A 12509-nucleotide genomic window follows, 5' to 3' on the forward strand; every position below is an offset into this window, starting at 1 on the left:
TGTTTAGTTGCTAAGTCTTGTTCAACTCTTCTGTGACCCCATGGACTCTGGCCCACCAGGCTCATCTGTCCATGGAATTTCCCAGGCAGGAAAACTGGAGTGGGTTGCCATTGACTTCTCCAGGGGATTCTCCTGACCCAGGGGTTGAATCTGCCTTTTGAGCACTGCAGGCAGATTCTTTACCACTGAACCACTAGGGAAGTGCTTCCAATTTTCCAAATAACCAATATTCTCTCTATACACTCTCATTTGTCAAGTTTCCTATCAAAATTGTTATTTAAAAAAACTCCCATAGTTTTTACTAATTAATTGTTTCCAATCCAAGTTCTCACTATAATGCTTCTGTGATATTAATAATTTGAGCCTTAATATACTGCTTATATTTTTTGTCTTATCAATAAGTTCAGGGTTCAAATGCAAAAGTTTTGAAAGTACATACTGTGTAAAAAATCGATGCCATCCCTCTGAAGAAAGGAAGGGAGGAATGAAGGAAAGAAGGAAAAAACATTGAATTTGTTCTCAGTTTAGCTGTCATTTCTTAAGAGAAGCCTTTCCCAACTATGGAACCCCATGCAGCACAAATAAGTTTTCATCAGACACTGTTCATACTACTGTAGGTCATGCTCCCTGAAAAGCTGATTCTGAGACAAGGACAGACTATTAGGAAGCTTTTTGGGGCATGTTTTGGGGATAAACAGAATTACCATATGACTCAACAATTCTACTCCTAAATCATTGAAAACACTCAAACAAATATATTGGGTTGGCAAAAAAGTCTGAGTTTTTCATAAGATGTTACTTTTTGGCCAAACCAATATGTGCATGCAATCCAATATGTACAGCACTATTCCCAATTAAAAATCATGGAACCTAAATGCTCATCACTGGATGAAAGGATACACAAACTGTGGTATACATATACAGTGGAACATTATTCAGTCATAAAAAAGAATGGAGCAATTAAATATCAGTTTCACAGCCAGAGGGCAGGAGGAGAAGGGGACAACAGAGGATGAGATGGTTGTATGGCATCACTGACTTGATGGACATGGGTTTGGGTGGACTCTGGGAGTTGGTGATGGACAAGGAGGCCTGGTGTGCTGCGGTTCATGGGGTCGTAAAGAGTTGGACAAAACTGAGCAACTGAACTGAGCTGAACACAGCCAGAAATTTTTTCTAAGGAATGAAATACTAATTTCATGAACATGCTCGATGAAATATGCCAGATACAAAGGTCTCACATTGTATGACTCCTTTTATCTGAAATATTGAGAATAAGTAAATCCATAGAGAAAGAAAGCAGATTGGTGGTCTCCAGGGCCTGGTAGAGAAAGCAAAAATAGTTAATTGCTGAATGGGTAGAGTTTCCTATTGGGGTGATAAAAATAACCCAGGTCTTCCGCATTGCAGGCTGATTCTTTACCAGCTGAGCCACCAGGAAGCCCAAGAATACTAGAGTGGGTAGCCTATCCCTTCTCCAGCAGATCTTCCTCACCCAGGAATTGAACCAGGTTCTCCTGCAGTGCAGTGGATTCTTTACCAGGTGAGCTACCAGAGAAGCCAAAAATGTCTCTAGGAAAAAGATTTAAAGATTGGAAAATGGGCATTTCTTGGAATTGCCTTTCCCAGTTTTGACAGTAAATGGTAAAATACAACATGAGAAAGAAATGATGACTACGGCTGACAACACTCAGGGATGAGGTTCAGGGTCACCCTACCAACTAAGCCATCTGATCTAGCAGAGTATTATCTGGGGATAAGAGTTGAGGATGGATAATGCATGAAGGAGACAATGAGAATCAACTGTGGCCCTGAGGCCACCTACAGTAGCAGAGGCTATAGATTGACCCATTGACCCTCTTTTAAGTAGAGGTTTATCTCACTCACCCTCACCCCTAAAAACAACCCATGGAAACTATGAAAGAGAGTATCAAAGAAATTATTTCAGTGAGCCCAGACCCTTGCGTCTCCCCATACACGGAAAATCACTAAATTCCTTACCTTGACATATCTGACTTCTTTAATTAACAATAATCTTTTGACTTTCAGGTTACCTGGTCTTTGTTGCAAAAGCTTTTCTATATCCTAGCTCACCTCTCACCTCCTTGGAACAGTTTCTCAGATTATCTGAAATTCTTTTTCCCAGGATACACTTCTCATTTGGTCCCCACTAAAACTTAACTTGCTGGGGACCTTCTTGGTGGTCCAGTGGTTAAGACTTTGCTTTCCAATGCAAGGGATGCAGTTTTGAGCCCTGGTCTGGCCACTAAGATCCCACATGCCATGAGGCGCGGCCAAAAAACAACATCAACAACAACAAAAAGTAGCAACAAAACAACTTAACTCATAACTGTCATGTTGTGCAGTTTTTTCCAACAGGAGTTATGTTCCATAAGCCTATTTCCCCACATCAAATTCTTCATTTAGAGACCCATGTACTCTGTTGGAGATACAGCACATAATGATTGTCATTGACTTAGAGTGTATACTGCATTTTGCAAATTAGTTAGAATACCCTGTGTGTTCAAATGCCTACACTAAATATGATCATTCTTTATGAAATTAAACCTCTCCCTGTGTCTTCTATTAAAAATTTTAATCTTTCCTATATTTTATACTCCTTTTAGACTATACATTCCTCTTTCCTTCTCTTTATAGTTATTTTATATTTGCCATATATACGCCTTTAATATTTTTCAACCCACTTTACCTGGGTTATTTCTGTCCCTCTCGTTAGAGATAATAAATGGAGACCTCTCTTATAGCAACAAAGCTATTAGAGAACAAAGCAACAAATAGCTCCTGACATAAGCAAATACCAGGGGATATTTTTCAGTCTTCATTTTGATAGTTATTTCAAGAAAACCAAAACTATTAACCAGTTTATTTTTCTTCAGAAAGGACATTTTTTCTCCGTGATATTGTGGACACCAAATAATCCATGAAACCTCCAAAGATTCATCAAGGGAAGAGCATTATAGAAAGTTGGTTCCTGTAGAAATTAAAGTTTCTCTGGGGGACACCTTGTAATTTTAAGTCAAGACAAAGAAAGAAAAATTTCTACTTGGAGGAAATAAATCCATCTCCCTCCAAGGATACTTGCAAGGACATCACACTGGCTGAAAACTTTCCATTCTTTAATCTATGCACCCCAAAGGAGGTGAATTGTTTGGAGAGCAGGAAGACAATAGAACAGTTTATTTAATGAGGAGCTTTGAGGATCCAACCTCTGAGATGCTGGAGGCTTTAAAACTTTTGTTGTCCCATTCCTATAATTTTCTGACTCTAGCCAAGTGAAAACACAACTGGGCTTCCCAAGAACAGACAATGGAGAACAGAAAGCTTCAGTGATAAACATCAGAGAGTGTGTCTCTCAGGATGTACTGCTGGAATAAGAAGGAATAGAGAGATAGTACTGGGAGTTGACTTAAAAATACTGACAACCTAAAAGTTCTAAGTTGTGTTTTATTCAGCAGGGATTTTTAGGACTTCAAGCCTGGGAGGCAGCATCTAAAGGAATTCTGAGAGAACTACTTTGAGAAGGTGAGGAGGGGGGCAGCCAGGTTATATAGAAGTTTTATAGCCAAGGGCAAGTAGTCTGAATGTCAAAGATTATTGTTAATTAAAGAAATTGGGTATGCCACTTTAGGAATTTAGTGATTTTCTATGCCTGTGAAGATTCAAGAGTCTGGGCCTACCAAAATCATTCCTTTGATATGCATATCAGCTATGTAAGGCCAGTATCCTAAGATTTCACATCTTGAGTTTCCTCAGGGCTCACCAAAGGGGCTGTGCTCAGATAGCTGCTAGATGGCAGGTAATCTTTTTCTTCTTGTGTTCCCTCAGGGCTCACAGGTTCATGAAGGAAGGCTGCAATTGCTGATGACTGTGACATCCTTGTTTACTGATGTGGCAGAAAACAGTCCATCCTCATTGGCTTGACTTGTAAAATAGTGAGACTGGGAGAGTCTCATATTTACTTGATGTGTAACATTGAAGTCCCTGTTTTTTGAAGGTGCTGTAGTATGAAATGAAATTAGTCTTTTCTAGTTCTGGTTGTTTCTTTCTCTCCCTTCTTGGGATCGAGAGCCTCTTCCAGTGAAGAGTATTTTTCCAGAGAGTCTCCACATCTTCCCTCAGTTCAGTTCAGTCACTCAGTCATGTCCAACTCTTTGAGACCCCATGAATTGCAGCATGCCAGGCCTCCCTGTCCATCACCAACTCCCGGGGTTCACACAAACTCATGTCCATTGAGTCGGTCATGCCATGCAGCCATCTTATCCTCTGTCGTCCCCTTCTCCTCCTGCCCCCAATCCCTCCCAGCATCAGAGTCTTTTCCATTGAGTCAACTCTTCACATGAGGTGGCCAAAGTACTGGAGTATCTATGTAATACACCACATTAACAAATTGAAAAATAAAAGCCATATGATTATCTCAACAGATGCAGAGAAAGCCTTTGACAAAATTTAACATCCATTTATGATAAAAACTGTCCAGAAAGCAGGAATAGAAGGAACATACCTCAACATAATAAAAGCTATATATAACAAACCCATAGCAAACATTATCCTCAATGGTGAAAAATTGAAAGCATTTTCCCTAAAGTCAGGAACAAGACAAGGGTGCCCACTCTCACCACTACTATTCAACATAGTTTGGAAGTTTTGGCCACAGCAATCAGAGCAGAAAAAGAAATAAAAGGAATCCAAATTGGAAAAAAAGAAGTAAAACTCTCACTGTTTGCAGATGACATGATCCTCTACATAGAAAACCCTGAAGACTCCACCAGAAAATTACTAGAGCTAATCAATGAATATAGTAAAGTTTAAGGATATAAAATCAACACACAGAAATCCCTGGCATTCCTATACACTAATAATGAGAAAATAGAGAAATTAAGGAAACAATTCCACTCACCATTGCAATGAAAAGAATAAAATACTTAGGAATATATCTACCTAAAGAAACTAAAGATCTATATATAGAAAACTATAAAACACTGGTGAAAGAAATCAAAGAGGACACTAATAGATGGAGAATTATACCATGTTCATGGATCAGAAGAATCAATATAGTGAAAATGAGTATACTACCCAAGGAATCTATAGATTCAATGCAATCCCTATCAAGCTACCAATGGTATTTTTCACAGAGCTAGAACAAATAGTTTCACAATTTGTATGGAAACATAAAAAACCTCAAATAGCCAAAGCAATCTTGAGAAAGAAAAATGGAACTGGAGGAATCAACCTGCCTGACTTCAGGCTCTACTACAAAACCAGAGTCATCAAGACAGTATGGTACTGGCACAAACACAGAAATATAGATCAATGGAACAAAATAGAAAGCCCAGAGAGAAATCCACGCACCTATGGACACCTTATCTTTGACAAAGGAGGCAAGAATATACAATGGAGAAAAGACAATCTCTTTAACAAGTGGTGCTGGGAAAACTGGGCAACCACTTGTAAAAGAATAAAACTAGAACACTTTCTAACACCATACACAAAAATAAACTCAAAATAGATTAAAGATCTAAACATAAGACCAGAAACTATAAAACTCTTAGAGGAGAACATAGGCAAAACACTCTCCGACATACATCACAGCAGGATCCTCTATGACCCACCTCCCAGAATATTGGAAATAAAAGCAAAAATAAACAAATGGGACCTAATTAAACTTAAAAGCTTCTGCACAACAAAGGAAACTCTAAGCAAGGTGAAAAGACGGCCTTCAGAATGGGAGAAAATAATAGCAAATGAAGCAACTGACAAAGACCTAATCTCAAAAATATACAAGCAAGTCCTGCAGCTCAATTCTAGAAAAATAAACGACCCAATCAAAAAATGGGCCAAAGAACTAAATAGACATTTCTCCAAAGAAGACATACAGATGGCTAACAAACACATGAAAAGATGCTCAACATCACTCATTATCAGAGAAATGCAAATCAAAACCACTATGAGGTACCATTTCACACCAGTCAGAATGGCTGCGATCCAAAAGTCTACAAGCAATAAATGCTGGAGAGGGTGTGGAGAAAAGAGAACTCTCTTACACTGTTGGTGGGAATGCAAACTAGTACAGCCACTATGGAGAACAGTGTGGAGATTCCTTAAAAAACTGGAAATAGAACTGCCTTATGATCAAGCAATCCCACTGCTGGGCATACACACCAGGGAAACCAGAATTGAAAGAGATACATGTATCCCAATATTCATTGAAGCACTGTTTATAATATCCAGGACATGGAAGCAACCTAGATGTCCATTAGCAGATGAATGGATAAGAAAGCTGTGTTACATATACACAATGGAGTATTACTCAGCCATTAAAAAGAATACATTTGAACCAGTTCCAATGAGGTGGATGAAACTGGAGCCTATTATACAGAGTGAAGTAAGCCAGAAAGAAAAACACCAATACAGTATACTAATGCATATATATGGAATTTAGAAAGATGGTAACCATAACCCTGTATGCAAGACAGCAAAAGAGACAGAGATGTATAGAACAGTCTTTTGGACTCTATGGGAGAGAGCGAGGGTGGGATGATTTGGGGGAATGGCTTTGAAACATGTATAATATCATATAAGAAACGAATCGCCAGTCCAGGTTCCATACAGGATGCTTGTGGCTGGTGCACAGGGATGACCCCGGAGGATGGTTCGGGGAGGGAGGTGGGAGAAGGGTACAGGATGGGGAACACGTGTACGCCTGTGGTGGATTCATGTTGATGTGTGGCAGAACCAATACAATATTCTAAAGTAGTTAGCCTCCAATTAAAATAAATACATTTAAATTAAAAAAAATACTCACTTTTTATTTGGCCAAAGGACTCTCTTCTTGTTTGAAATAATTTCTGGGTTTTTTGCTGGCCTTAAAATTCTCTTCCAACTCTAGTTTAATAGATTTCCTAATTTTCTTCTAAAATTAAATATTTTTTTTACTGACATTTTAGTCTTTAATCCTTGAAGAATGTATTTTGCCATGTGGTGTGGGGTAGTATTTCCAATTACGTTTTCCTATGGAAAGACAGCCAATTGTTTACTGATAATCTATCCTTGACATACTAATTTAAAATTTCACCTTTAATAAATAATAAAGTCCTATATATACCTATATTAGATTTCAGACTCTTCTGTGCCAGTTAATATTTACATATGCCTGTATCAGACTCTTGATAAAAATAGATTTATGTAATTTTAAAATTTAGTGGTAAAAATATTCTGGAATTTTGGTTCCATTACCTTTAGCTGTCACACCATTTTCCCACACACTTAACATCTGCACTGCTGTGATTCCGCTATTTCTATACATTTGCATTTTCTAGAATTTCACATAAATAAAGTCATCAATAATTTTTTCACTTAGTGTATTTTTAAAGATTCATGTCCTTTATAGCATATATAATTTCTTTTTATTGCAGAAATATTCCATTTATTTATTCACCAGTTGATGAATGTTGGGTTGGATTGTTTCCACTTTGTGCATGTTATAAATAATGGTGCTTTAAAATTTATGTATATCCTTTTGTTCAGAAATATTTTCATTTCTTTTGGGTAGTTATTAGGATTATCCAGAGAAACAGAACAAATGTGTATATATACGTATGTATACAGACACATAGGTAGTAGATACCTATATACATATGTATGTATGTGTGTATGTCAGTCAGGTCACTCACTCAGTCGTGTCCGACTCCTTGCGACCCCATGAATTGCAGCACGCCAGGCCTCCCAACTCCTGGAGTTCACTCAAACTCATGTCCATCGAGTCGGTGATGCCATCCAGCCATCTCATCCTCTGTCGTCCCCTTCTCCTCCTGCCCCTAATCCCTCCCAGCATCAGAGTCTTTTCCAATGAGTCAACTCTTCGCATGAGGTGGCCAAAGTATTGGAGTTTCAGCTTTAGCATGAGCCCTTCCAATGAACACCCAGGACTGATCTCCTTCAGAATGGACTGGTTGGATCTCCTTGCAGTCCAAGGGACTTTCAAGAGTCTTCTCCAACACCACAGTTCAAAACCAGCAATTCTTCAGTGTTCAGCTTTCTTCACAGTCCAACTCTCACATCCATACATGACCACTGGAAAAACCATAACCTTGACTAGACGGACCTTTGTTGGCAAAGTAATGTCTCTGCTTTTGAATATGCTATCTAGGTTGGTCATAACTTTCCTTCCAAGGAGTAAGCGTCTTTTAATTTCATGGCTGCAATCACCATCTGCAGTAATTTTGGAGTCCCCAAAAATAGCCTGACAAAGTTTCCACTGTTTCCCCATCTATTTCCCATGAAGAGATGGGACCAGATGCCATGATCTTAGTTTTCTTGAATGTTGAGCTTTAAGCCAACTTTTTCACTCTCCTCTTTCACTTTCTTCAAGAGGTTGTTTTAGTTCCTCTTCACTTTCTGCCATAAGGGTGGTGTCATCTGCATATCTGAGGTTATTGATATTTCTCCCGGCAATCTTGATTCCAGCTTGTGTTTCTTCTAGCCCAGTGTTTCTCATGATGTACTCTGCATAGACGTTAAATAAGCAGGGTGACAATATACAGCCTTCATGTATGCCTTTTCCTATTTGGAACCAGTCTGTTGTTCCATGTCCAGCTCTAACTGTTGCTTCCTGACCTGCATATAGGTTTCTCAAAAGGCAGGTCAGGTGGTCTGGTATTCCCATCTCTTTCAGAATTTTCCACAGTTTATTGTGATCCACACAGCCAAAGGCTTTGGCATAGTCAATAAAACAGAAATAGATGTTTTTCTGGAATTCTCTTGCTTTTTCCATGATCCAGCGGATGTTGGAAATTTGATCTTTGGTTTCTCTGCCTTTTCTAAAACCAGCTTGAACATCTGGAAGTTCACAGTTCACATATTGCTGAAGCCCGTCTTGGAGAATTTTGAGCATTACTTTACTAGCGTGTGAGATGAGTGCAATTGTGTGGTAGTTTGAGCATTCTTTGGCATTGCCTTTCTTTGGGATTGTGATGAAAACTGACCTTTTCCAGTCCTGTGGGCACTGCTGAGTTTTCCAAATTTGCTGGCATATTGAGTGCAACACTTTCACAGCATCAGCTTTCAGGATTTTGAATAGCTCAACTGGAATTCTATCACCTCCACTAGGTTTGTTTGTAGTGATGCTTTCTAAGGCCCACTTGGCTTCACATTCCAGGATGTCTGGCTGTAGGTGAGTGATCACACCATCGTGACTATCTTGGTCATGCAGATCTTTTTTGTACAGTTCTTCTGTGTATTCTTGCCACCTCTTAATATCTTCTGCTTCTGTTAGGTCCATACCATTTCTGTCCTTTATCGAGCCCATCTTTGCATGAAATGTTCTCTTGGTATCTCTAACTTTCTTGAAGAGATCTCTAGTCTCTCCCATTCTGTTGTTTTTCTCTATTTCTTTGCATTGATCTGTGAGGAAGGCTTTCTTATCTCTTCTTGCTATTCTTTGGAACTCTGCATTCAGATGCTTATATCTTTCCTTTTTTCCTTTGCTTTTAGTTTCTCTTCTTTTCACAGCTATTTGTAAGGCCTCCCCAGACAGCCATTTTGCTTTTTTTTGCATTTCTTTTCCATGGGAATGGTCTTGATGTTTGTGTGTGTGTGTTGTGTGTGTGTGTGTGTGTGTGTGTGTGTGTATAGTATATATCTTCTATTATTACCCACCAGGGAAGGGCAGAAAACCAAACCAATTAAAGTAATCATTATCAATTTGATTCCTTTATGAATGACTGGAGCTAAACCCCCTTCTGAAATACCTCATGATATGTCTCTCAGAACTTTCCAGTCAATAAATGAAAAGAAAGCAGCTCCTCCATTCTATGGGCCAGAGGTGGTCCCAGAGAGATTAGCATACCTCTATGTCTGAGTTGTACATTTCTGAATACAGAGCAGACTCTCTCAGGTGTCCCATAGTGTAGTATCAGAGAAGCTTTACAGCAGAAAGCAGGAGGTATATGGCACGGGCCTATGGCAAGGTGTTGTCCAGTTGAAGCTGGACAAAACTTGTCACATCTTCCACTGAAATAATTATAGTGCAGATCTCTCCTCCCCTCATGTAGCACAAATGTAAGCTGACCCTGATCTAACCCCACTTTAATGACTAACACCCCCCACTACCCCCTCAAAGGAGAAAGCGATGGCACCCCACTCCAGTACTCTTGCCTGGAAAATCCCATGGGCGGAGGAGCCTGGTAGGCTGCAGTCCATGGGGTCGCAAAGAGTCAGACACGACTGAGCGACTTCACTTTCACTTTTCACTTTCATGCATTGGTGAAGGAAATGGCAACCCACTCCAGTGTTCTTGCCTGGAGAATCCCAGGGACGGGGGGGCCTCGTGGGCTGCCATCAGTGGGATCGCACAGAGTTGGACACGACTGAAGCGACTTAGCAGCAGCAGCAGCAGCTCCTCCCTCAAAGCTCCTGTACTAAAGAGATACTTGTCTGCTGTTATGCCATGTGGAAAGACACACTGCTGAGGTGCAATAACATCTTTTACAATGTCCCTGCCACAGGGATGCACAGGCCACCCTTTATGTAACAAATGACAGAACACTGAGGAGGGAGAAAAGGCCACAGGAAGACAGCTGCCTGTGAGAGCAGCAGGCTTGGGCAAAGAGGGAAGAAAGAACCCGAGATCCATTGACTGCAGGGTCCCAGAAACAGAGGACAAAGCAAATGGGAAACTCAAAGGATGGCACCACTGGGGACTGAGGTTGACAGCCATGTCCAAAGTTGTCTGGGGCAGAAAAGGCCAATGTGTGGAACTTCCCTGGTTGTCCAATGGTTAAGACTCAGTGCTTCCACTGCAGAAAATGAGAGTTTTATCCCTGATAAGGTAACTAAGATCCCACACATCAAGCTGCATGGAAAAAGAAAAGTCCAATGTGAAGCGTTCATGACCCAGGCAAAGCTGGGTAACAGTCAAAATCATTCCCATCATCATTACGGTTATGTCCACAATGGGGCAATCATGCAGTCCATCTCCATGGCTGTGTTCCTGTGGAAGGAGCCAGCCAATTTACCTCACAATAGTGCATTAATTTCACTGTTGCTGATGATACTGAGGACTTCCCCACAGGGGTTTCCAAGTCACTGTCAGTTGTAACTTCTCTCAAGAAGGAAGGGCTCTGCCACTTCTCAGGGGGGGGACTTGTTTTTTTTTCCCCCATCTGGGCCTGTTTAGTGCCTCTTCTGACTGTGTTCTGATTTTTGGGTCTCTGGGTCAGTTTGCTGCTGAGAAGTTGACAATCAGCATTGTCAAATGGGATCACAAGTCCCAGTACACTTTGTATGAGGGAAAAGGTATAAAGACTTTGGTGAAAGACGTTAATTTAAAAGGTTTCAGAGGTCTTTGCTAGTGGTCTGGGGTGAAGAATTAGACTTCCAATGTAGGAGACATAGGTTTGATTCCTGGTCAGGGAACTAAGATCCCACACTCCATGGGGCATTAAGCCAGCATGAGGCAATTAAATCCACACACTGTAACCACTGAGCCTGTGCCCCAATGAAGACCCAATACAGACAAAAAAAGTTTCAGGGTAGTAGCTAAAATGAAAGTTGTTGTTCAGGCACTCAGTTGTGTCTGACTCTTTGCAACCCCATGGACTGCAGCACGCCAGGCTTCCCTGTCCATCACCGTCTCCTGGAGCTTGCTCAATTGCTCAAACTCATGTCCATTGAGTTGGTATGCCATCCAACCATTTCATCCATTGTCATCCTCTTCTCTTCCTGCCTTCAATCTTTCCCAGCATCAGGTCTTTTCCAAAGAGTTGGCTCTTTGCGTCAGGTGGCCAAAATACTGCAGCTTCAGTATCAGTCCTTCCAATGAATATTCAGTATGGATTTCCTTTAGGATTGACTGGGTTGTCCTCTTTGCAGTCCAAGAGACTCTTACCAGTCTTCTCCAGCACCGCAGTTCAAATGCATTAATTCTTTGGCACTCAGCCTTCTTTATGGTCCAACTCTCGTATCCGTAGATGACTACTGGAAAAACCATAGCTTTGACTATACGGACCTTTGTTGGCTAATGTCTCTGCTTTTTAATATGCTGTCTAGGTTTGTCATAGATTTTCTTCCAAAGAGCAAGCATCTTTTAATTTCATGGCTGCATCACCATCTGTAGGGATTTTGAAGCCGAAGAAAATAAAGTCTGTCACTGTTTCCATTGTTTCCCCATCTATTTGCCATGAAGTGATGGAACTGGATGCCATGATCTTAGTTTTTTGAATGTTGTTTTAAGCCAGCTTTTTCACTCTCCTCTTTCAGCTTCATCAAGAGGCTCTTTAGTTCCTCTTCACTTTCTGTCATAAGGGTGGTGTCATCTGCATATCTGAGGTTATTGATATTTCTCCCAGCAATGTTGACTCCAACTTGTGCTTCATCAAGCCTGGCATTTTGCATGATGTACTCTGCATATAAGTTAAATAAGCAGGGTGACAATATAAAATAAAAATAGTGGAGTATATAATTTCAATCACTGACAGTTAAGTCATTCATGT

The sequence above is a fragment of the Bubalus bubalis genome, chromosome 9 (genome assembly GCF_019923935.1).
Source record: "Bubalus bubalis isolate 160015118507 breed Murrah chromosome 9, NDDB_SH_1, whole genome shotgun sequence".
NCBI lineage: Eukaryota > Metazoa > Chordata > Mammalia > Artiodactyla > Bovidae > Bubalus > Bubalus bubalis.